Consider the following 25,593-nt stretch of genomic DNA (forward strand, 5'->3'; position numbering starts at 1 on the left):
TACTTTGAAAAAAATACACCACCACAGCATTTCTTAATAGGTAATTTCAGAACTGGGGATTCAGCAGACACAATTCATTGCCCCCAAAAGAATAAGCATATGAAATCTGTGTACTATTTGACAGAAGACAAAACTAATCAAAAATCAATCACCCTACTGCTGTGTTTGAAGAGCCTTATAAGGCATTCACTTGTGGTCCCAGCTCTGAGACCCTTCTCTTCCATGGCTTCCCTCTTCAGCACTTTTCAAAATAATCAGAAGGGAAAAGGAGGAGGCCACATCAGCACAGTAGTCAAGATATGTAGAAAATCAAAGTCTCTCCAAAATACAGTCTCTAAGTGTCTGTTTGGCAGATGGACCAAGCTTTGTTCAGAAGTTTCCTCAAGACCTGTCTCCTCCACTTATACTCGCAGTAGTATAAGCCCTTCCCCACATCTCTCAAACAGGGGAAGATTTGGATCACAAACCAAATATTGGTAACTCCAGCAGTATTGCCCACAGCAAGGTCGTTATTACTCTGAATATTTTACCTTTTTTTTTTTTGTTGTTAGGATGTACTCATAATCCATGTCACACCTGTGCCAAGCCTTAGAGAAATCGTTTGGGTGTTAGTCTGATTGTCTCTAATTAACTGATGTGCCCCACAGTGCAGGACCGAGAGCGCTGGCCTTGCTGGAGCCTCAGCCTGGCAGGGCTTCCCTCCTCAGCCATGTCCTTGCTTACAATCTGTTCAGGAACAGGAAGCACACAGAGAAGATAGATGTTATAAGTTTGCAATGTTTTTTCTGCCTATAGAAGCAGAATTTAGCACTACAGTTTTGCATTAATTTGGGATAGGCATTTTGTCATGCAATTAGAATGCAATTAGACTACTGCCCTCCTGCAATATTGATTTGATTTATAATCTGCTGCTTAAGTTAAGTTGTTTTAATATCTCTCTTGACTTTTTCTCCAGATACTACTTTTATTACTATATGTATTTTAGGAGACATTTAATCTCATTTTAAATAAAAGGAAAAGAGAAAGTGAGTACAATATATACAAAAGCAAACATTAAACATTTATGCAGTAAAACCAGTCAAGGTACAAACAGGATGACCTCAATAGCTATAACAGGAGTATATAAAGGGTTTTTCTACATGATTATGCATGATTAGTTTCTGTCCCCCAGATTCTGGCATCTGGACAAAAATGAACATAGTCTGTGGTCTTAGCAAATAAAACACAGAGAGCTCAAAACCAGCAGAAATGCTCGGACATCCCAAGCAAAGGAGTGATGCTATGGTTCCACCTGCCCTACCTCGTCAGCCCACAGAGCACAATGCTGGCTGTGAAGGGTTGTGGCAGCTGTCACAGCTCTGTTCTTTCCTTCATGGATATTGCATTTGATTTCAGATAATGCTTCCATCAGCTGCCACAAGAGCTTCTTTTCATACAATGCATAGCAACCTGGAAAAATTCTAAAGTTACAATTTAATGCTACGTATTTGTGAGCTTAGGTTTCATCTAAAGATGATGAGACAAAATGAACCTTAATGGGTCAATCTCATCACTTGGTAATTCTAGGCTATGAGCAGTGATATTTAGGCCTGCTATGTATGCTTGGTATTCATACAAACCTCACCAGCTCAAGCTATACCTCATCTTGCAGCCTCACATGGTTAGAAACTGGACACGAAAGAATTCAAATCTTCAGCCTGTTTTTCTGAAGTGTGACCTCAGCTAGCTCCACCTCCCTTTCATTTTTAAAAGCAGGAATAAATATTTTGTAATTCATTTAGATATACTATTGAGGATTTCCATTCTTTAGTATAAACAATTCATGGTGGAGCACATGGTTGTGTACTGAAGTAATATTTTTAATGTCAGGTCTACTTCTGTTAATTCTTTTTTCATATGTACAGTTGAAAATATTTACATACTACAATTAAAAAAGAATCTAACCACATTCCTTTCCAGTTTACGTCAGTACTAGATAAGTGTTAAACAAGTGTATAACTCATGTATATACAATGAAGCAAAGCTACATCTGATAAGCTTACTGATTCAGGAAAAAAGCCAAATAATTTTATTACTCTTTCTTGTTTTTTGACATTATTTGAGTAAAGCAATTCTCTTGTTATTTATTTACACAGTGTACAAAAGTGTGCTATCTGCTCTTCAGTTGCTTGTCAATACGTTTATATATTTTAAAATCAATCTTCTCACCATTAAATCCACTGCAGATGACAGATTTGGTACATGCAATATTGTAGCTTTAGTTCAGCTTATTTATTTTTCAGAAAAAGAACAACTGTCTCGCATTGTCGCAACCATTTTTGTTTTGTCTTATGCATTAAGTGTTTTTAAGGGTGATTTGAATCACATGGGACCAGCAGGCAGTTCATGGAGATGCCTCTGAAAAGATAGCTAGTACACATCGATCTTAACTTCTGCAGTAATAAACACAGTAAAAAACCAGATTTTTAAAAGCCAGGATATTACAGAAAAAATAAAATAAAATAAAGTCTAAAAACTAGTTATAGATTTTTTTAAGGCTAGAGTTCCTTGCTTCTGGCATCAAATGTATTTCACCATCCAAAGTTTCATTCCTGCTTTACCTGCAAGCAAAAATCACATCTAATGGCTTCTGCAGTCTTGGGTAACCAATGAAAGACTCTGCATTCCTAAACAAGCACAGCATGTCACAAGACAGAGTAGAGAGCCTTGATCCAGCAGTAACTGAGGCAGAGGTAGCTGCAGAGAAATGGAAAGGGAGAAAACACAGAAGCTGAGAAACAGGAGTGAAAGTTCAAGGAAATAATGTGCTGGTCTCCTGGAAAGTGGAAGTTTATGTTAAATGAGAGAATATATTCAGAAATTCCTTTGACAGATGGATCTTCATGCTCTAAATAAAGCCTTAAAACATACAGTGAAAAGTGTTGAGGGGGAATGTTCATGAGAAATATATTTTCAGAATTGAACACAGAAGGCTCAAAATACTATATGTATCTTTTTGTATGGGCAAGTGAAATCTGGTGCTAGATTTACCTCTAAACTATACCAATAATTTCACAGATTTTTGCAAGACTACCTGACCGATAAAATCCTAACTGATAACAGACAAATTTTGCAGGGAGCTAGAAGTCACATAGCACAATGTTCCAGAAACAGATCTACTAGAATATATATATTTTAGGAATAATATGAGACATGGAAGCCAATAATCAGGCCACCAAATTAAATGCGAGGGTTAGAGCTAGTGATTTCTTACTGTCAAAGATTCCAAGTATTGGCCTTTGTCTGTAGTACCACCTAGTGTCAAAAACTCTTATCTTCAAGTTGAAAATAACTGAATTGGACTGCTATGCTCCTTTATTTCCTCTGTCCAAAACAACCAGACTATGCAGGAAGGGTGCCCAGAATGCCTCTTTCATCATGTCAAGCCAAAGGAAGAGTCTTTCCTACTTTTGCTTGCTTTATGAAAACAGAATTTTGCACTGAAAAAGAGTTTGGGTTTACAGGACAGCTGATAAAAATTCCCCCAACAGTATGTACAATTTTAAGTACAATTAATTTTTTCCACAGTGTGAAGTAACAAAAATGCTGTAGGGCTTCTCTACACTGGAAGTGAGAGAAAGCCTACAGTGAGCAAGGCTGTGATGGTGCAGTCTGGGCACTGCTTTGCATCTGTTGGTGAGCCCCAGAGTGGAATCAGAGATCTTGCTAAGAGAGGCACTGCTTGCACACCAGAGAGCCAGTAGGTCCAGCAACACCCTGAAGATTCATCCTGCTGGTCTTCATGTGTTAATTTGCCTGTATGTATCTTCTTTCAAGAACAAAATGTTCCCTCCAAGATCCCAGGTTCCCAGATTGCCTAGGGAGGTGGCCATGCAGTAAGCCTGCCTCCTGCCTGCCCATCTGGCAGGGAAGCCTACAGGGCACAGGAGCAGAAGAGCTGGGCAGCCCTGGAGCCAACGCGCCTGCCTGCCTGCCAAGACAGGACAGCTGCCCAACAGCCAAAGCTGGGCACCTGCCAGTCCCTCTGGAGCAGGGGGCTCCCAGGCAACTGGCAGCCTGTGGGACCAGGGCAACCCTGTATTCCCAGAGCCCCATGCCAAAGGAGTGGGAAGCAGAGAGAGAGAGGCTTGGTGGCCACCCACTCTGATGCCCCAACAGAGCTGGACAGCTTCTGAGCCTGGCAGCTGGGAACCAGGCAGGCTGGCATGGTGACAGCCTGCACCTCACTCAGGTTTTTGAAATCTCTCCCTTCAAAACCTTTCTAGTGGAAAGTGGTTTTGTCCCAGAATTTCTTACCCACTCTGGCTGGGACTTCCCCAAAACAGTATCTAGAAGAAAAGTTTATGAAGTGACTATAGGCACAGAATGGTCACAACATGAATTCAAATTAAGCTAGAACAGATTCAGCAAATGTGAAAGGATACACAGCAGGAACTTTTACTAAACCAGAATGAAGTGTGTTGCCTGTGAATTCCTTGAAGAAGCAGCCATCCTATTTGCAGGGGCCTCATGTGACTAAGGAGTAGCTGCCATGACAGCTTCATGTATAGTTGACAGGTTTACTGACAACTTTAATACAGGAGCAGGCCAGAGAAACAACATAAAGATCAAATATATGACAAAAATTTGTAGCAACATCAGTTAATTGCAAAGCTGAGGCAGGAGGAGTTAATTACAATTATAGATGAGCCAGCTAGTAATTCACATTAGTGAGCAGAGAGCAATTATCAACCTGCTGGTTTTCTTGCTACTTATAATATGCATGTTTTCCTGTTTTTGATGGCACATAATAGCTGTATTGAACAATGTAAAAGAATAGTAATGGATATAATGCTTATTTAGGTAACCTACAGCTGTGATGTGCATTATCACAAAGGCATTCTTTTTGGAGTAAGTCACTATCCAGTAAGCTAAGTGTTTCCGCTGCTAAAGCCAAGTAGAAAATACAAAATGGACATTTCACAGATGGACAGATACACTCTGTTTCTTGCATTAAGATCTACAAATACAAATTAACCTTGACTGGACCTGAGGCAAAAGTGTAGTTTAAATTATGCACCAGTAAAAATTTAAATCTAAGAGTATTAACATCGTTAAATCTGTTTCTAAGTGATAAATTATGAAAAATTCACTGTCAGTTGATTGAAGAAATATAATCTCCAAGCCTTGCAAATATGCTATTCCTATGAGACGCCAACTGATTTGGTTTAGCATGGCCTACCCAGGCGAGAGACCATACCATCACAGCTTTATCATATAACACATCATCATATGGAGTATCAGAAAAAAGACATTAAAGATAAGGTGACCTTCTCAGGAATAGGTCACTTAGTGCTCACAAGTCATGCCCATGTTCTTCACCACAGATCTATTTCAGTGTCAGGCACTGGTGACAATGACAGTGCACAGGTTCCCAGGGGAAGGTAGAATGCTGGTAATAGCCCAAAAGTGCTGTACATATAGAACTGGCAAAACTATCCTTCTTCTGTTTACTGAGATACAAGGCTCTGTTTTACTCTGCTAAAAGTTTGTGCTTTGTCCTGTGTACACACTACAGTGACAATCCTTTTCAGTGAAAGGAGAGTTATGCTGCTGTAACGAGGCTTCCCTGGAATGAACTCTGCACATTCATACTTACAAGATGCTCCACTGGCACATTCCTGACAGTGCCTTACCCTTGATCACTCAAGCCTTAAAGAAATGTCATAAAACCACTATTCACTTCATACTGAAGCAGAACATAAGCCACATTCTGAAGATGTTACACTGTCATTTCACATACTTTCCATATATTTATGCCATTAGTTCAGTCATATCAATATTCAAAACAAGGATATCAAGCAACTCTGCAATTTGTCTGAAAACCAGTATCTTTCTTGGCAGATGTTTATCAATTAACAGGCACAACTGGGATATTATAACTAAGCTACGCATTTTCTGCTTGTTTAACAGTAACTGAAGCTGAATCATTGAAAGCAAAACAAATTCCTCCTGAGTTAATGTACAGAACGAAACATCACCACATAAGCAGTATTATTATCTTACTATTCATATTTTAAAGTATTTATAAATAATGACTAGAACTATCTAAATATATTGAACTAATTCCATGACTATTTACACAAATTTTAAAAGAAATTTGATTTGCATCTGCACCATTTCAGTATTTCATTTCTGGATTACATTCAGCAAAACCACCTGCCCAGCAGATTTGTGTATTACATAAGTCAACATAGCTGCTATTTTGAGAGCTTAGTTGAAATATAAAGGAGCATGCTCTTTATACTTTCTATGCACCAATAAATACACCTAGAAATATGATATATATATGTGTTCTTCTTCCTCAGTAACTAAGTATGCATAGGTTTTTACCCTGTCTTAATCTGGGATTCTTTGATCAGCTTCTGATCAGATCACATTTCCAGTGAGTCACTACCATTTTCAGACCTTTGAGTCTGAATGTATTTCAAAGGAGGTTTCCATCATCCCTGGCCTGAAGTTCACAATATTTCCATAATGATTGTGTGATAAGATACATGCAGGTACCCCCAAAAATGTCAAGGCTGTGGAAAAAATCCAAAACATGTATTCTGAAGACAAGAACACTAAAAACAGAAAGAAAACCTGCACCAGCTACAAGTGTTGGGCCTCAGAAATAACACACCTCCTGTTCCTTCACTCAGCTTTATTGTCGCTGGCCCTGCTGGCTCTCTCCAGTCTGCAGTAGCCCTGTAACGTGTCTGAATGTTATCTCTCTCCTTACATGAGAGAGAAACCTCTTTGGAATGCAGAGGGAGAGGACAGCAACTGTTTTGAGAAAGTGGCAGGAAAGCCTTTCCAAAGTGAAACAACAAACTCCTCGCAGCAAAAACTTCCAGAAAAAGGTTATTTACACCTACAATGGCACTGGAACTCCTCTGATGGCAGAGCAGAGAGTTACAAATGAATTATGATTTCTTTCCTCTCTAACACTCAGACTGAGCAATGTTTTTATTTTATTTGTTGTTGTTGAAAAATAATTTTCCTTACAATAACTATAACTGTATATGTCTCAGGCCTTGTAGATACTGCAATCTTAATCCAAGGAATAATTTCAAGTGTAACCACTCTATCAACTCCCATAAATCAAAACCACTACATTACATTTCACATCTCATAAGTGAACCGTTAGAGAATTTGAGTGAAATTCAAGTACCAGTGCCAAGTGTGACAAATTACACAGGATACCTAAACAGGTATTCAACACTAAACACTGAAAAGGACTCTACAGACTTTAACTGTGAAGTGCTCTCACTAGAAAATTGTTCATTGACTTCATTAGAAGCAAAATTTTATCTTTTCTACTCATGTTTGATATGGATGTAACTTACATTCTTCAGAGACTCAACAGCTAAAAAATAAGGAAACTGTTTCAAATTTTAAATGTTATTAAGAGAGAATAAACTTTAGAATACTTTGGGATTTGTTATTGATAGTCAAGCATCAGAGATGAGCAAATGTAAATAGAGCTTAGAGACTGGTATCGGCCATAGATGAGATCTAAGTACCTTCCTCTCTGTCTGAGCATCACCATTGCCAGTTACTGGAAATCAAAACTCACACTCATATATGAAACAAATATTGTCACTTTTCCCTTGGTACCTGGCAGAAGTTACAGCTTCCAAGGTATTTTATAGTGAATGAAGTTAACTTTAGTGCCCTTGGACTACTCCATCCCTTGAAGAAAACTTTATGCCTATAACTGTGCTAGCTTAATACACCCCAGGCATGAGTTCCTTAGTGATATTCCCAACAGCTTCTCATTCCCCTGTCTTTCGGTCCTGTGTAGGGTTTTGCCTGCTATTCCCCCAAGCTGACAGGTACTACATATTTCTGTGTTCTATTCCCAGTTCTATTTAGTATTGCAGACCACCAGAAAGTCCTAATTCTGCCCAACTGAGGATGTGACCCCAAATACAGCTTTTAAGATCACTGCAGTCACATACTAGCATATACTTGTCCAAGTTTAAGAACCATGGGTTTGATACATAATTATAATGCTATCTTAGGATGATTAAGTAGATCATCTATTGAGTCCTTAGTTGGGCCATGCAGCACAAACACTTTGAAGAACTTCTGGAGTAAAAAAACAGTAATTGAGCCATCGAAGAAAAGACAGTTCTGCAGCACAGCATAATAGACAAATATCTAACAGCTTTCAATTCTCAGTGCTGCTGTGATTCAGTTCCAAAAATTTTAGACACAAGTTCCAGAGCAAGTATTGATGTCATTAGAGGGAGATGTATAAAAGGCAAGATAGTGCAGTGTCACAGAGGACTTTTCAAACAGTTTAATTGTAACACATGGGTATCTTTCACTTGTGAACATCACACAAAAACTGGCAAAATTATTGTTGTTTTTTAGGGGATAAGAATAAATCCATTGTTAAGGAGAGGTCAAGTGCAATTCTCCTGCTGTGCCATCAGAGATGACCCCAACCTGTGGGAGATAGTCGTAATTTGTAGTTTGTTTTTCTAGGTTCAGTTGCATTTGGCTTGGCATTACCAAATGCTATAAAAATTAAGTAGTTCAATGAGAAGTAACTGTACCACACATGAGGAGTGATCTGACACAGCTGAAACACTGAGCACAACCCACTTCCAAAAATGAACTGCCTGTGTTGGGGACTAGGGGATGTTTAAGATCCCTTCTAACCCAAACCATTCTATGGTTCTATGATTCTATGTCCCAGTTACTAAATACAGAACAAACTTAGAGTTACCAACCAGCCTTTTGGAGCTATTGGTGTTTGAGATACAAGTGCATCTCTGGGGCAATCCTGCTCAGAAGAACACTGTAGCTCAAAGAATTAGTGAACTAAAGAGGAGTTATCCTGAGTGAGTGCAGGTCAGTGGTGTGCTATCATGCACTTAGAGCCTGGCCTTCAGGCTGTTGTGCTGCACACAGCCCTTGGCTGCAGGGTCCCCTCATTGTCACAGTAGAGCCTGTGTGCCGCTCCCACACAGCTCCAGCAATGGCACCACCCGTGTGACCAGGCCTTTTAAAAGTGCAGGAAGACAGTCTCATGGGAACACTCTTTTTTTCTGACAGTAGAAATTATTAATACAATTGTTTTCTCTTAAGAAAGATGTGTAAGATCTCAAATGACAAAAAGGAGTAAACTTTCCATGGGTAGGATCCACACAGTGTATTGTGTGCCCTGGTTGGAGACCTGTTTGATTTTGGGAATCCAGGGATTCACATCCAAAGGGATTTAAGATCATCTACAAAATCTTGTTTTCCTTTATAGTGTTAATATCAAAAAAATATTTTAAATGATACTTGACAGATTCTGAGTGCCTTTCATTCTAGGATCATAAGAAATCAACACCTTCTGGTGTAAAACAATACTATGTTTTCTTTCTATAGCCTGCAGTAGGAAAATGGAGTTGTTTTTCAATTGTTTAAGTTTATGGGGCTCTACTTTTCTTCCTTTTCAAATGAAATCTATCAGAAAGCTAGTTACTGGAATAACTCAGGTGTTAAGGAAGACAGTGGTCATCTCTGTTTTCAGAGCAACCAAACTTCAGTTTTCGGAGTAGTAGGAAATAGAAATGTCATTTTGTTTTAGCTCCTTGGCACTTATGATTACAGGATGTCCAATTGCTGGCAGAAAGACAGGCAACTGAAAAGCCCTGACAGATCATAGTACAGGCATCCATCATTATGTCACCATTTCACTATCACCTTTCATTAAAAACTAAATTAGAAGACTGACTTAAATGTTATCAAACTTGGTCAAAGGCTAACCTCTGGCTACAGATCTTGCATGCAAATTTTAAAGAAAAACAATTTCTAAGGATTTTTTAGGATAAGACACGGAAGGTAGGCTTATAAATGAAAAACTACTATCCCTTTCCAGTGACAGTGATGTGAAGCATTATTAACAGCTCTATTTATACTATGGGGAAAAAATAGACAAAAAAAAAGAAGATGCAGGAAGTTTCAAATAAAAGCTAGTATGAGTTTCGTACCTAGGATAACTCTTTATTTCACTTCAGAATTTTAAAAGTTGGAGTTAAAAGTAGATGCTAAAATAGGCATTCCTTTGATATAAGACAGGGTGAGGGAAAAGATCTAAAGTAAAAATTTTTTCAGATTTTCTGGAGCTTACCATGGTATCACTTTAGCTATTAATAACTATTCAGAGATGTACAACACAGACACTGAAGCCCTAAACACTTAAATGAGTGCACAGGAGAACATAAACACCATGTCTGAATTTGTTCTCTTTCCTTCTCTCCTAGTTCATGGGAGAAAGAAAATTAGGTCTACTCTGGTAGTAGACTCTTAGCTCTTGATATACTTGCTCACCTGTTCCAGACAGGGCTCTGAAGGCAGAGTTAATGCTTTCACTGAAAGTAAGACAGAGCCCTTGCCACTACCACTATGCTTAGAATACTGACAGAAAAAATTCCATGACCATTAATGTAAGTCAAATAGTTTGGCCCAGGTAGTTTTATAAAGCAGGTCTGAAAGAAATCCAGGTTTGTGGGGGTTTAATTTTTTCATTTAATATATTTCCTTATAGAAAAGTCTGATTGTGACATAAAATACTCAGGTTCAGAAACAGGTTCCATCAGTCACTGGCATTTGATATGTGGTGAGTTTTTATTACTATTTTTAAAAATAAATTGAAATTTCATTATTTGAAAATAATTAAAAGCACTAGAAACCAAAACACTTATGCTCCTCAATCTTTTCTGACATTCTCTAAAATCAGTGAGAGAGGCAGTTACAGAATGAACACCATCCCTTCTTCCTGGGATGTGTGACACCTAAAAAAGGAAGAATCAAGGTTCTGCAGATTGGTTATTTTCCTCATTCATGGTGTATTCACATGGTTATGTGTGTGGTTAACTATTACATTTGACTAACACACTGTTTAGTTAACCACACTTTTACATGCCAAGTTACCTGTACTTTGAAGTGGACTATGGCACTACAGCCTAAGGTTCTGTGCCTTTAAATTAAAGCAGAGTAGGGATCACATGTGCCCAGGAGATCACAGCCATTACTCAGAAATCACTTTGATGCCAAGAAATTACCAAGAAATCACTTTGATGCATTAGCAGTAAAAACTAATAATAAAGAACAGGAAAATTATCTTTTCAATGATCTGCTCCTTCCAATAATCAAATTCACTTGTGGTGGGGAGAAAAAAAAGGACAAAATTTAATTTACAAAATTTAAGTCAGAATATATAGGCATTTAATAGCTTTTCTCAGTCCCTAGAAGCACACAAACTTTAATGATCAGTGAAACACTAAGCAACAGGAAAAGTTGGTAGACAAAACACATAGTGGTCTTTGTTACTTCCATCTCCTCAAATGTAATGTACAATTAATAGTGATTTCTTCCTCCAAAGGTCCTAATGACAGCAAGAGAAAAGGTGTGCTATTGTCAGATCTTATGTTGCTCTAAGTAACTGTAAGCAACTCTAAAACTGATCTGCTTAAAGGTCCTAGTATTTAGTAGTATCTACTATGAGCAGGTCCTGCCTCTATCTGAAGTGCTACAAATCGGGTATGAGGATAGAAAATGTGATTTTTTAATCTAAATTGAGCAAACCAAGCAACACACGTCACTGAAGGTAATCTATATTGTCCTAATGTAATTAATTGTAACCCTATAAAACATTCTGATAAATATCTTACTTGTTAAACTACTTCAGCAGGATCGATCTAATATGAAACCACATTGTTTTCAGAATTGGCTGGAACTGACACTACATGGTCACCAAGTAGTGAGAAACACTTAAAGCATGAAGTGTCCCTCAGCCTTCCTGTATTTACCATAAATATGACCTGAGCTTAAGCAAAGGTCTTCAGCCATTGTTTCACTAAGACAAGAGCAAACAGAAGAGCAATTCTCATATGAGTGATAGTACTGAAGGGCCTGACCTTTAATATGTGATAAGAAGCTTCTTTTTACAGGAGCAATGCCTCCAGGTCATGTTTAAGGATGGGGTTTCTTTTCTTAATGAAGGCTGCTCTATTTCACAGACTTTGTACCATCATCATTATACTGGCACAACAGCATTGGAAACTAATCCCCTTCCAAAGGAAATACAAAAACTATGTACAAATTAGCAAGCCTTTACGGCAAATAAAGGGTAATTAGAGTGAAACAGACAGTGTCAGGGAGTGGATATCCATGTCTTTTTAATATATTGCACCTGCCTGTGGGGTGATGGCTCTCTGATAAGGCCTGATGGGTTGAAGGAGATGCCTCAGCCCCTGAAGGGGTGCTCCAGCCAAGGACAAAGGCTTTCAAACTGATAAGATTAACATAGGGTGGAGTGTTGTTTAAGGAATGACATGGCTCCCCTCTGCAATATCTTCTATAACTGCTCAAAGAAGTCACCTCGCCTCAGGCATCTGCATCACCATCACCCTCCCAATAGATTGACTTAGCCACACAAACCACATGGAAGAAAAAAAAAAGGTATAAAAAGTGTTTGGAGTTTAAACTCCAGGAGGAGAGGGAGAAATGCCAATGTCTCTGTGAGGGTTACTGCTGCAGCTCCTCTTGGAACAATGTAGGGGTGAGGGGACCATGTGCTTTCTATTTTTCCTAACTTTACTTTCTTAACTTTACTTTCGTCCTTTCTTCCTTTGATTCTTACTTTATAAGTTGCTATTATTGCTTTTTGCTAGTCTTACTTTATAAAACCAGCTCTGTTTTGCTCTGTAGTAACTTACTTCACTTTACTTGAGTTTAGTGTGTTTGCCTTTCTGTCTGTTGTGAAAATGGGATACATTGCTGTACTGTAACTTGAGTTTAGTGTGTTTGTCTCTGTAGAATGTGTTTTGTGCTGGTTTCTTTTGGGATTTTTTATTATCAATTAAATACAATCTTGCAGCTGAACGTTATCACTGGCAAAGCAGAACCCACAATAACTGTCACATATTTGTATTAATAAATGTTATTTTGGGAGCTGTTGTGAGAAAAGTTTTTTTCTGGCATTAAGTGTGGCTTCATGTTAGAAATCAGAATTCCTTCCAACCTGTGGGCTGTCCGTTATTTGACAGACAGTGTTGGGGAACATAAGGCTCTGATTGTCTAGAAGCACTTATTGCTAATATTTCTCCCTGGCTGAAGTGAAGCTTCACATCAGAGGTCAGAACCCCTTCCATCCTGTGTGCTGTCAGTTAGAGGACAGACAGTGTTGGGTATATAAGGATCTGATTGTCTAGAAGCACTTATGGCTAATAACTTTTAATTAATACAGTTAAGACTAGAAATCTTTGCATTTCTGATGCCCTCTTCCCTTTCACGTGACATTGCCTTAATCTAGTTTCATTGCCCAAATGTTTATTTTCAAGTGGACCTCATCTTCCAGATTTTATTTAACCTAAAATCCAATTCATGTGTACTAAGGCCACTCCACAGTGTGAATGGAAAGAAGGAAGCAAGTGGGGGATATCAGGAGATTCACTTCAAAAGGACACTCCTGAACTAAACCACTATGTCCATATTGTCCACAAACAGAGAAAGAGTCTTCCTTCTGGTGTAAATTTACTTCTTCTTTAAATGACATAAAGTCCATTACCTTGTTTCTTGCTCATGCAAGAGCTGAAATTTTTCATGCCCATATTCACAGCCAAATTGCTTGTACTAGCAAAAGTATATTTCATAAACCTGGTATACAAGTAACATCAAAGACAAATCAACACAAAGTATTTCCTCTAAACATGAGACACCATGTCTCAAACAAGATTCCCATATGTGCATCGCTCTTGTAAAAATGACAGATACATTCATAATGCCATAGACAAGAAGAGCTCCTGACAATGCTATTTCTATATGTTCTGAAATTATTAATATTATGTAAAATGCAGCACAAACTACTCTATGCATACAATTTGTATTTGTTGGACATTATTAATAGAGAACACAAAACCTATATAGGTTTCTGTATGTGCATGACCCTTTAAACTATGGTTTGCACAGCAAATATCATCAATTTTAAAAGTCATCCAGTCATATTCTTGCACAAAGCTTTGAGAGTGTAAGAGTAAGCTAACACGTACACAAGAATGATAGATGTATTCCTTTGCCTCATAGATAGGTTTTATATTCACCACTGCAGTGCCCATCATTTTTATGTAATGCAATTCATTGTAATGCCTTCTAAGTAAATAAATATTTTAAAATAAAATAAATCAGGGAACTTCAGGCAAGAGCTTGTTAGATTTTTTCAGTGAAACTTTTATTACTTGGGAGACACCATTTATCAAAGGTTTTTGTGGGATTAGCATGAGTGACACTTACTGGGAAAGGTTTCCTATTATGGACATGCTAGAAATACAAAAAGCAATGCAGGCAACAGAAGCACTTGCAGTTGCAGGAGGTTTTTCAATGCACTAAACTCTTAGGAGTCCTTCTTTCTCATGATACTTTCTTTTCTGTGGGTGGTATTTTTCTTATATCTGCAATTAACTATTCGTTAGTCCAGAGAGAAAGAAAAGCTATCAGACATGTACTAGAGGGATAGTCTCCAAACTGCTTTGATTGCTCATCCCGTCAGTTAAAAATACCTGAACACACAACCAAGAGATTGTTATTTATTTATAATATATATATATTTACTCTTGAACTAACATATTACATATATTATAAAGCATATATAAAAACAGAAGTTAAAAAGTATGAGATAAACACTATTTTAAAACTTATTTTCTTTATTATTGGTACTAAAATCATATAATCATAGCATGGTTTGGGTTAGAAGGGACTTTAGAGATCATCCAGCTCCAACCCCACTACCATGGGCAGGGGTGCCACTCACTAGATCAGGTTGCTCAGAGACCTACACAATGCTCTTGAACACTTCCAGGGACAGCTTATCCACAACTTCGCTGGGCAGCCTCAAAAGTGCATCACCCTTTGAGTAAAGAATTTCTTCCTAACATCTAATCCAAACCATCCTTTCAGTTTAAATGACTGCCTCTTGTCATGCCACCACTTGCCTATTTAAAAAGTCCCTCACTCATTTTTATAAGACCCCTTTAAGTATTGGAAGGCCACAGTGTGGTCTCCTTGAAGCCTGCTCTTCTCCAGGCTGAACAACCAACCACAGCTCTCTCAGCCTGTCTTTGTGAGGTGCTCCATTCCTGTGATCATTTTTGTGGTCTTCTGGACTTGCTCTAATAGGTCTATGTCTTTCTTGTGTTGAGGACCCCAAACCTGGATGCAGTACTCCAAGCGGGGTGTCACAAGGGCAGAATCACCTCCCTTGACCTAGTGGCCACTCTTCTTTTGATGCAGCCCAGGGTGGCTTTCTGGGCTGTGAGCACACACTGCTGGCTCACATCCAGCTTTTCATCCACAAGAAACCCAAGTCCTTCTTGGCAGGGCTGCTCTCCATGAATTCTCCAAGACTGGACTCATGTCCAGGACCATGTGCTGCACCTTGCACTTAGATTTGTTGAACTTCATGAGGTTCTCATGGGCCAGCTTCTCAAGTTTTTATTTTCTTCTTGCTCCTCAATGGATTGCTTTGAGCCTCTTGAGGTGTGAACACACCCTACTTTGGCGACCACTGATCTGGAGTATCCACCTCAAAGACATCATGAGTCCAACTCCCACATCTGAATCTAAAAGAGCCAGGACTTGGTTTCTCACATAAACTTCTACCAAGTAGTCTTGACTTTGCTATGACAGTTAAGATGGCAGTGCTGTAATCCTTTTGTTTGAATTCTTCTACCTCGCCAGTGGCAGGAACATGCACTGTCATTTCTGCCATCATGAGTCCTGATCATTTGCAAGAAAACTCACTAGAATTCAGTAATGATATGCCTATATTCAGCAAAACTGCTGCTGTCCAACAGAATGTTCAAAAAGTTATCTTTCAGTACTTCTGTAAGAGCATCTAAGTTATTCTCAAATTAATCTTATTATTCAGCCTTTCATATATACTCAAATAACTCTCAAACATAGATAAACAGTCTTAAAGTTGCATACAGGAATGCTTATTCAGTCTTGTTTAAGCTCCGGTATAAATCCTTAATACCCATTTCTAAGTCCCAAATAGAAAGTCCTCAAAAGTATTCTAGTCTTTCTTTACTGAATAGCTGTCTCTGCTTGCCTGATTTCCCAGATGCTCCATTCAGGTCACTAATACATGCGCAGAGTGCCTTTTTCAGAAATATATGCACCTCTGTCTTCCCTAGTGGGCCATTGCTAAGTAGGCTTAGCACATGGGAATCCAATCTCTGCCTGTGCTGTGGGAAGCCTGAAAATTCAGTTGCAGTCAACAACACAAATAACTTTGCTGCAATGGTGGGTTGCACGCCATTTGTGTAATGGCTAGCTCTTAGAGAACTCACATAAGGGTTAGAAAACAGGGCAGCCTAAGCTCATCCCAGGAGATGTGGGGTTAACCTATGGCTTTCAGTTATTGTGAGGGGCAAGATATGCCACCTGCCTTCAAAACTGATCTGCCAAAACCAGAAAACAGTCAAAAGGTGGGCCAGCCTAGGCCTGGACCCCTAATGACTAGACAAGTCAGGAAAAAAAGACATTTAAAGCTCTGATTATGATCTGCAGCCATGACTCAAAAGTTTCGTTTTTTAATAAAAAGTGTTCTCACTGCTACAACCAGACTTATCCCTGCTGGGTCTTCACCTGATCTTATGATACTTTTCACTGTTTAAGAGTTCAAGATGCAAGAGAAGGCATGACAAGTTCATTCATTAATATGGTAAAAGAAAATAATACTATTTTTGGTCAGTAAATTAAAAGTCACCCAATATCTGAATATAAAAACCTACTGATAAGACCATAACTACAGCTACCTTTTTAATACAATGTTGTGAAATCCCAGATATGATGCACTGTCATAATTTAATCATGGTAGTAATAACATTACCTTTGGTAATCAATTAGCATTACTTTTTGTAATAAATTAACACCATGAATTTTACATTGCTGATATAAAATTGATAATATGTCTTGTCATTCCAATGCATCAACAAGTAGTTCATTTTGTGACAGAGTCCTCCTACTATACCAGTTAAAAGAAAGCTCACTCCAGGACTGTATTGTTCATAAAGGTTCTTTTTCCCAGGGGAGAGTCAGGTTCCAGGCAGATCCTGGGTACGCTGAGTCCCACTTAAGTATGCAAAATTGTAAAGTTTTAACTCAAAATGCAAAAAAATGGTGTTGTTTAGAAATTAAATTCTGCTTCACGTAGGTTCACATTGTGTGTACAACTGCCTTCTCTGAACCTTTAAGTAATGTTTCATCTATTCAAATGCCCATAGAAAGCCATTTCTGAATCCATACAATCCAAGTGTTTTAGTTTGGTTTAAAACAGTAATTGTCTTAGTGGAAGTAGAAGTGGGGACTCATTATATGCTTCAGAGTGAATCAGAAACAGTAAGATAGGTTTTGGCTGACCAGGCAGAACTTGCATACGAGATTGTGATTATGAATTCCTGAAGGAAGAAAACACTATTCTAGACCTACACACACTGATCTTAATGTTCTTGACCATTCTGAAATATTACGAATTTTACGTTTAAACCACTGGCATGTACAATGAATAAGTTATGATTAGGCAAACTGTGCCCTCTCAATAGCAAATAATCCAGAAATCTTTTTCTAACAGAATCTTATCTAAAATATTATCATTCAGAAAAAGGCTTGTTCAAAATATATATACATACATACACATACACACATACATATGCATATATATATACATATACATACATATACATAAACATTCCTTTCTTCAGAGCAGGAAATACATTTGCTTCACAGTCTGTGAAGCTCAAAGCAATCCTCAGTACTAAGAAAACAGAAGTGCCTACTGACAAAATCATGCTGAGTTGATCTCTTGGAATTATGACGATGCTTGGTCTCACTGACTGTAGTAGCAGCCTTTATTGAAGAACTGTTAAGAATTCTAAATTCTAAAAGCCTGGTTTGTCAAAAAATGAACATGGAGGGAGTAGGGAAAACAAAGATAGGAGGCAGAAGATGCAGACCACTGCTTTAGTATTCTCCTGAGCACTCAGAAAGACAGCTAATGACCTTGCCAGTACACCTCAAGCCTAGACTTGGAATCATCCATGGCCCCTGTACTGTGTCACTACAGATATTGCTTATTTTTATTCAAATCTGTTCAGGGATATATCTCTTAATATGATCTCCTCAAAATTTCATGGTTAAATGTCTCATAATACTAAAATCAGAATGTTCTTTCCATTTGTAATACCACAGTCACACAATAAATTAAAATGACATTTTTCTGATTAAAATATTTCTCCAGCAGCAAGCCACAGATCTGCAACAGTACCTGGCACTGGGAATTTTTTTTTTAAATCCATTTGCAGGAAATTAAATATGTGGTTGATATCCACTTTTATGCTTAACATAACAGTAGCTACATCAAAAAGTTAGTGTAGATCTGGTCCAAGCTTTCATATATTACTCTGCAGATGACAGAATCAACTCCCATACCACTGTTTTCAAACATAAACATTTATTTAATGTAGCTACTCATAGAACTGGTACTTTTTCCCAGAAATATTATCTGCAATCTGTTACTGGAAGCAACATCTTTGCTTTAAGTAGTTTCTGTAGTGTTTGCAAAGTCTTCAGACCATTAACTGAAACTGTATGTTGTCTCACCCTACAGCAGTTTGTAATGTTGCCTGAAAACATAAGTAAAAGAGCAGTTATGGCTTGAACACTACCTGTGTCACACTGATAACTGACTGCCCTTCTTCATTCTTGAGGTTTTTTACATCTTAAGCAAAATATATGTTTCCCCTTCAAGCTCCAAGCCACTCCTGACCTAACAGATCAATTCAGTTTGGGATAACTTTCACCTCTGTTTGTTCCATGAGATCAGACTCTACTGTCTACTTACTCCATTTTCTAACAACATTTTCACTTTGTCCCATGCAAACTTGTAGAATTTTTACTAAGCATTGCAGATTTTATTTCTCTGCCTTTAAATCACTCGTTGAAACCTTGATTTACAGCTAAGATCACTGTCAGCTATGCTAACCAACATGCCCCTGTGTCTTCATGCTCACACATTTTAAGCAACCATTATCCTGTCCAGTGAATAGACTGTAAACTGCTTGGTAAGGGTATACTACCTAAGACACAGGTTGTGACTAGCCTTCTTAGGTGCAGATAGAAAGATAATATGGGATAAAAAATAGTAATTTTTGTGAGGAACATCAAGATGAGAGGCATTTGTAAAAGAAGAGCAGTACTTCACAATGCACCACTGAGGGTTTTGCTCAGTATCTACCCAAAAAGAATGTCATCCACTAAGCTGGTAATATCAATGAATTATTAAAAGTATTTTTTCAGTAATAATTTGACTTAAGTCAGGTAAACATACAAAATATCAGGGGAAAAGAAGTTCAAGACAACCAGAAGAAGAAACAAAGCGGTGGAGAGTGTTTTCAAAAAATTTTTTTTTGTTTATCTAATATATATCTTCACCATAAGAATCTCAAATTTTCCATAATGGTTATTGCACATTTATACCCAAAAACTTAGGACATAAAGACTTGATTTAATACAGCCATTGTTGTTTACAGTGTTTAAAAATTCATAACCTCACTGTATAAGCCCACTTCCTGAGATTAATGCTAAATATTCTTCCCTGAAAACAGTGCCACACCTTCATGAAAGAAAATTGCACATAAAATGTGGGGGGGAAAAGGTGCAAAAAATGATGTGCAGAACTTGTTCTGTACAATGTTTAACTGGCTTCAACTGTGCTGAAGAAAATACTATAATTAAAGAGTTATGGAACATATAATTTATAACAATAATGTACATCAGACATATGGTGGTCCATAAGAAGAAGCAAAATGTGCTACAATGCTTACTTCCCTTGAGACCTGTATATGTGTTATATAGATTGTCCTACAGAAAAAATAGAATTAATTCCTTGTTTCATCGTGTCTTTTTTTCTAAATGGAACACTCTAAAAAATCAAGCATTCTTTAGAGACAGCCAAAAGAAAATAATATTTGAGGGTAGCATTAGAGAGAAATGATCAATAAGAAAAATAACAGTGTTTTTTCTTTTGTTTATTATGTTAGCATTTGGGGACCTCACACCTGGATCAGGAAACCATTGTGTCTGGAACTGTGAAAGAGTGTAAAAAGAAAAAAAAAATAGAAAAAGAATGCTGAGTCTATAACAAACTTCATTGTGACTTGATTTTGATTTTATAATACATGGGTACACTGAGCTTTGTACTCCACTCAGAATGCAAACCACACATGCACTTTGCAGTCAAGTGCAATTTTTTTGTTTTATTCAAGTTATAAGAGGAAAGGCCTGCTTATTTGTTCAAGCACTGACAAAAGGCTTAGATAAAAGCATGTCACCTAGGTAATTCATAGTACTTTTTACACAGTAAGATAAGGATGAAAGAAGTTTGCTTCTTAATTATCATTCAATAGAAATTAATATTCAATTTTGTAGAGGTTTTCTTCATCCTCGCAATACTCTGATGGCAAATACTGCTCTCTCTTAAGTAAAAAGTATCTTCTTTTTCTTGTCTACATAAATACTATTTTCATTCTGGCCACAGCAAGGAACTGACATCAACTTCAACATATAACTTACCATCAATACAATAGTTGCTTTCTGGAATCTGGCAGAGCAAAACATTGAAACCATAATGTTCTGCAGTGGTCATAACTTGAACCAAAAAATCAAGATATAGATATAAACATCCACCACAAATTTATGGAATGTTTATCATTTTATTTCCACACTAAGCATTCTGAATTATGCACAGTTGTTAAGTTCCTCTCTTGTATGTGATCAGGCAAAACTATAAACCTGTGATACTATATATTATTTTAATGATATTAATAGAGTTATAAGTAGGACACTGTTTAACTCAACACGCTCTGTCCACTTGCCCACTTACTAATTAAGGGAAAAGACAGAAGTAACTGTGGTAAAGAGTATCAACAATAAAAGGAGAATGTAAGGCTACTTCAAAATCATAGGAATTGCAATAGTCAAATGTTATTGCTTCTCAGATACTGTTTTCCAAAAGCAGCATTTATGATGCATGATGCTGCAATACTATCTCCTTAAAAGTTAGGAGGTTGGTAATTATTTTTCTGGTCAACTCAACCAGTCAGGTAGTAAAGTCTTCAAAAAGTACATTTTTTTTTCTGCTTGTCTCCCTTGTCACTTTATCTTGGCACATTTCCCTTTCCCTTTCTAGCCAGCAACTATTTGCAAAACATTCTATTGCAAATGCCAGTGAGGGTTGTTTTAAATTTTTCCAAAGGTGTTTCTCATTTTTCTTTTGCTGGTCAGACAAATTAATTTGCAATTTAAGCAAAGTGATAGAATAGCTGAAAAAGAAGTCCAGTGCTAATAGTGTGATTGGCTCTGATACACAATTTTCAAGACAAGCCAATTTATTTCTTCTTACTCTGTGGGACTGATTTGACATACAAAAGGTTACAATACCAATACGGTTGCTCTGATCAAGATTTGCCTTTGGATATGGTAATGACCCACTGACACATTCCCAACAACAGCTGCGATGGCTCCAATAAATCAGCAAACAGGTTATGACACCACTCTCTACTGGCTTCATTCCACTAAAAAGCAGCAGTTTCTGTCACTCACCTTTCTCCCTAGTATGAAATTCGAGTGAAGTTGGGGTAGCAGTTCTTCTTAGCAGGGTACTTCTTGGGTTACCAGAAAAGGCAATTTTTGCCTCACAAGTGTGGTCTAGCACATTCTGAGTTCCAAGTTGAGTTCTCCAGGTTTAGTTAAGAATGTGTCCACTCTCCTTCCACTGTGCTCCCTTAGGTGCCATGGTAGGGGAGAAGGCAGATGCAAGCCCAGCAGAAGCCTCTTCTCACCCAGAAAGCCATGTCCAATGGCTCCCCCTTTGCACATGGATAAAGAGGGGATAAATGGCTGGGTCACTTTTAATTGCATACTTTAGATAAAATTATCCAGACAATGAAGTTGAAAAATTTGAAGAACTATGTAGACAATACTGGATAAGTGTCCTGGCAAAATGCCAACCGCCCAATACAGAGTCAAAGCTTCCCTCCCTCTCCCGCCAAGAAAAGGGGGAAAGGAAAAAACCAGAAACTCAGATTTAAATCCAAACTAATTATATATATTTATACAGAAAAGAGAAAATGAAAACTACAATATAACACACTTACACAAGTTAGGAAAAAAAAACCACAAAAAACCCTCCCCACTCCCATTGAACACAAATCCCACTATTTTAGCTACAAATCACTCCAGAGAACTCAATCTCCAGAGGGACAGACTCAAGCAGAAAGACTAAGAACAAACATTTTACTTCCCTAAGATAACATGGTGGTAAGCTGGTGCTGGGCCTGGTCCTCTCGTCCCTCCTGGGGACTAAGGCAAAGACCAAAAGAGGCAGAAGCTCCACCTCCCTCTCTTTTTATACTTCTTGACACTTCTTGTTGATGTCAGATGATATGAAATACTTCTCTGGTTGCTTAAGTCAGGTGATGCTAGTCCCTTCTAATCTATGTCACATCCTTTGGGCCTGCTAAAACTGAAGCCTAGATAAGGCCTAGCTGAAACTAAAGCCAAAACTACCACAATAAGTTAACCTTTTGGATGAATCAAAGCTTTTTTTTCTCCATATGCTGCTCAGTGAAAGAGAGCTAAGTTCGACTTGAACAATCCATCAGTGCATTGGTTAGTTAACTGATGTTTCACTTCTAATATATATTCCTAAACTGATCTATCCATATCAAATAATTTTGTGAATAGTTTCTTAAAACATTTGCGAAAGCTTTTCTTTCTCTTTTGAATTAATTCTCACCCTGATTTACATCTTTTGTAGCTGCTACTAAATGTAACTCTGTGAAGTCTTAAATATTCAAACATTTTTTTAATTCAGAGTTACCATTGTTCCTCTTTTCTGCCCATTTTCCTGTAAGACCCTTTCTCTATCATGTATCAAGTATCTGTTGTGACCATTGACACAAAAACTGCATTAGCTATTATTTTCATTTGCCCTTCATTTCCCTTTGCTACATGAATTTACAAGGCAAGATGTGTTAGGGAGCAGACAAAGGCATATATCTGGCATATCTATTTCTCTTTGGCTTATGTCAGGAGTGGAGAGCCAGAAACTCAGTGATAAGCATTAGACATACTGCATATGAAATACTGATTTTGAAAGCAGAAAATTAAAAACTTCAGCTGAAGTTGTGAAGCCTTTGAATGGGTGTCAGAAATCAGACCATGCAGCCCTCACCGGTACGTTATTTTATTTTGTTCTTTCTAAAGATATTCTACTCAATCCATCCTTCCATGCACAATCACACACACACAAAACAAAGCCCCCATATTCTAGTCCAATGATGGAGTAAATCCTATGGCTAAAAAACCCAATATACAGCTATGAGCAAGTGATAAAGCTACCTGTCAGCTCAGCTGTGAAGGCATGTACAAGGCATTTTTCTTTTCCTCCCTTAGGAACAATCTGAATAGGGTTGTGATTGTTACCTGTGGCAATTTATCACATAAAGCAAAATGTCCATGTTGTGTTGAAACATTTCATCAGTGTCTCATCACTTTTTATTGGATATGTAATGGCAATTCAAAACTGCATGGTAAACTTCCTTTGAAATATGATGATGTCAGAAAGCCTGACACTGTGTAAGTTTCTTCTGTCCTTACAAACCCAAAGCCCAGCCCTGCAGAAGTTTCATTAGAAGTTTTGTATGAAAAATTTCTATGGCAAAGAAAGGATTTTTTTAAAAAATGCTGAGTCACTGAAACAAAAATATTTTTATAAACATTTTGGCTTCAGAAATGCATAGAAAAAACATAGGCAGGCAATTGAGAAGGAAAAAACCTGTCTCTGATATCTGTTCTCTTCCTAGCTAATATGGAAGCAACTTGAACCTTGAGTCATGAGTTTCATGATTTTAAGAGGTCAGCAATGTGTTTATGAAAACTAGAGATTCAACCATTTCCAAGCCTGGAACTGCAGAAGACCTCATTGTGTATACAGGCTCAGGTCGCATTCTGGGCCCTTCAGTTTAGAAAGGATGTTGAGGTGCTGGAGCTTGTCCAAAGAAGGGCAATAACGCTGGTGAAGTGTCTGAAGCACAAGTCCTATGAGGAAATGCTGACGGAGCTGGGGGTGTTTAGCCTGGAGAAGAGGAGGCTCAGGGGTGACCTTATCACTCTCTACAACTACCTGAAAGGAGACTGTAGCCACGTGGGGTTCAGTCTCTTCTCCCAGGCAAGCAATAGGATCAGAGGACACAGTTTTAAGCTGCACCAGAGGAGGTTTAGGTTGGACATTAGGAAGAAGTTCTTCACAGAAAGGGTGATTTGACATTGGAATGGGCTCCCTAGAGTTGTGATGCAGTCACGGGTGCTGGAGGTGTTTAAGAAAAGGCTGGATATGGCACTTACTCTCATGGTCTATTGACAAGGTAGTGTAAGATCATAGCTGGACTTGATGAGCTCAGAGGTCTTTTCCAACCTGGCTGATTCTGTGACCTGTGTGTTTCTAAGTGGTGTAGCAAGTAGCTGACTGTTTTCCCCTGAAATATAGGGGCTTCATTCTGCTCCCCTTTCCTGTCTTCCAGCTCAGGGGGCTGGTACTTACAGAACAACTGTCTTTACTATTGAAGACTGAGGCAAAGAAGACATGAAGCACCTCATCTTTTTCCTCATATTTTGTCACTCTGTTTCATCTTTCATCCAATAAAGGATAGAGATTGTCCTTAAGTCTTCTTTTGTTGCCCTATGTAGCCCTCTATCCTCTTCTAGGGATATGGTTATCAGTCACGATTGTACAAGAACAAAGATTTTACAGCCTGGAACCTGTATAAATATAAATAATATGCTGAATTCCATGCAACACAATTACATATAAAAGTGTACATAGGCCCTAAAGAGGGTAAAACTCACAGCACCACCTTATGATGGATCTAGATACATTAATTCTTACACTGGGAAGAACAGGTTGCCTAGAAACAGGGAAACACAGGGTAGACAAACTGGTATATTATATCCAGTGTTTCAGAAAGGCTACCTTACAAAGCTCAGGAAGATTTGGACATACATAGAGCTGTTTAAGAGGATTCCAAAGGAAGGTCTCAACAGTGTAGTGTACAATTTCACTAATACTCACCTTTTGCTACTGAAAATACTTGACCAGATACATCTTTGTATTAAGTTCCCTTTTCACAGACATGCCCTGTTGTCACACCCTGGCTGACCCAGATCATTTTCCTTTGTGTCATTTCCAATTGATAAGTCCCCAGCTTCTGGAAGTAATTCTTGTTCCTAGTCCCTAAATGCATGACCTGGCACTTTTCACTATTATATGTAATCCTATTCTATTACTGCAGTCCTTTATGTCATCCAATTTGTTCTTTGTATCTACAATACTTCCCAAATTTTTTCATCAGCAAATTTCATTATCACATTCCCACCATTTCTGCCAAGATCATTAAACAAACTATTGTATGAGATCAACCTCCAAAATGAATCCTTGAGGAAATCGTTCTA

The sequence above is a fragment of the Pithys albifrons genome, chromosome 2 (genome assembly GCF_047495875.1).
Source record: "Pithys albifrons albifrons isolate INPA30051 chromosome 2, PitAlb_v1, whole genome shotgun sequence".
Lineage (NCBI taxonomy): Eukaryota > Metazoa > Chordata > Aves > Passeriformes > Thamnophilidae > Pithys > Pithys albifrons.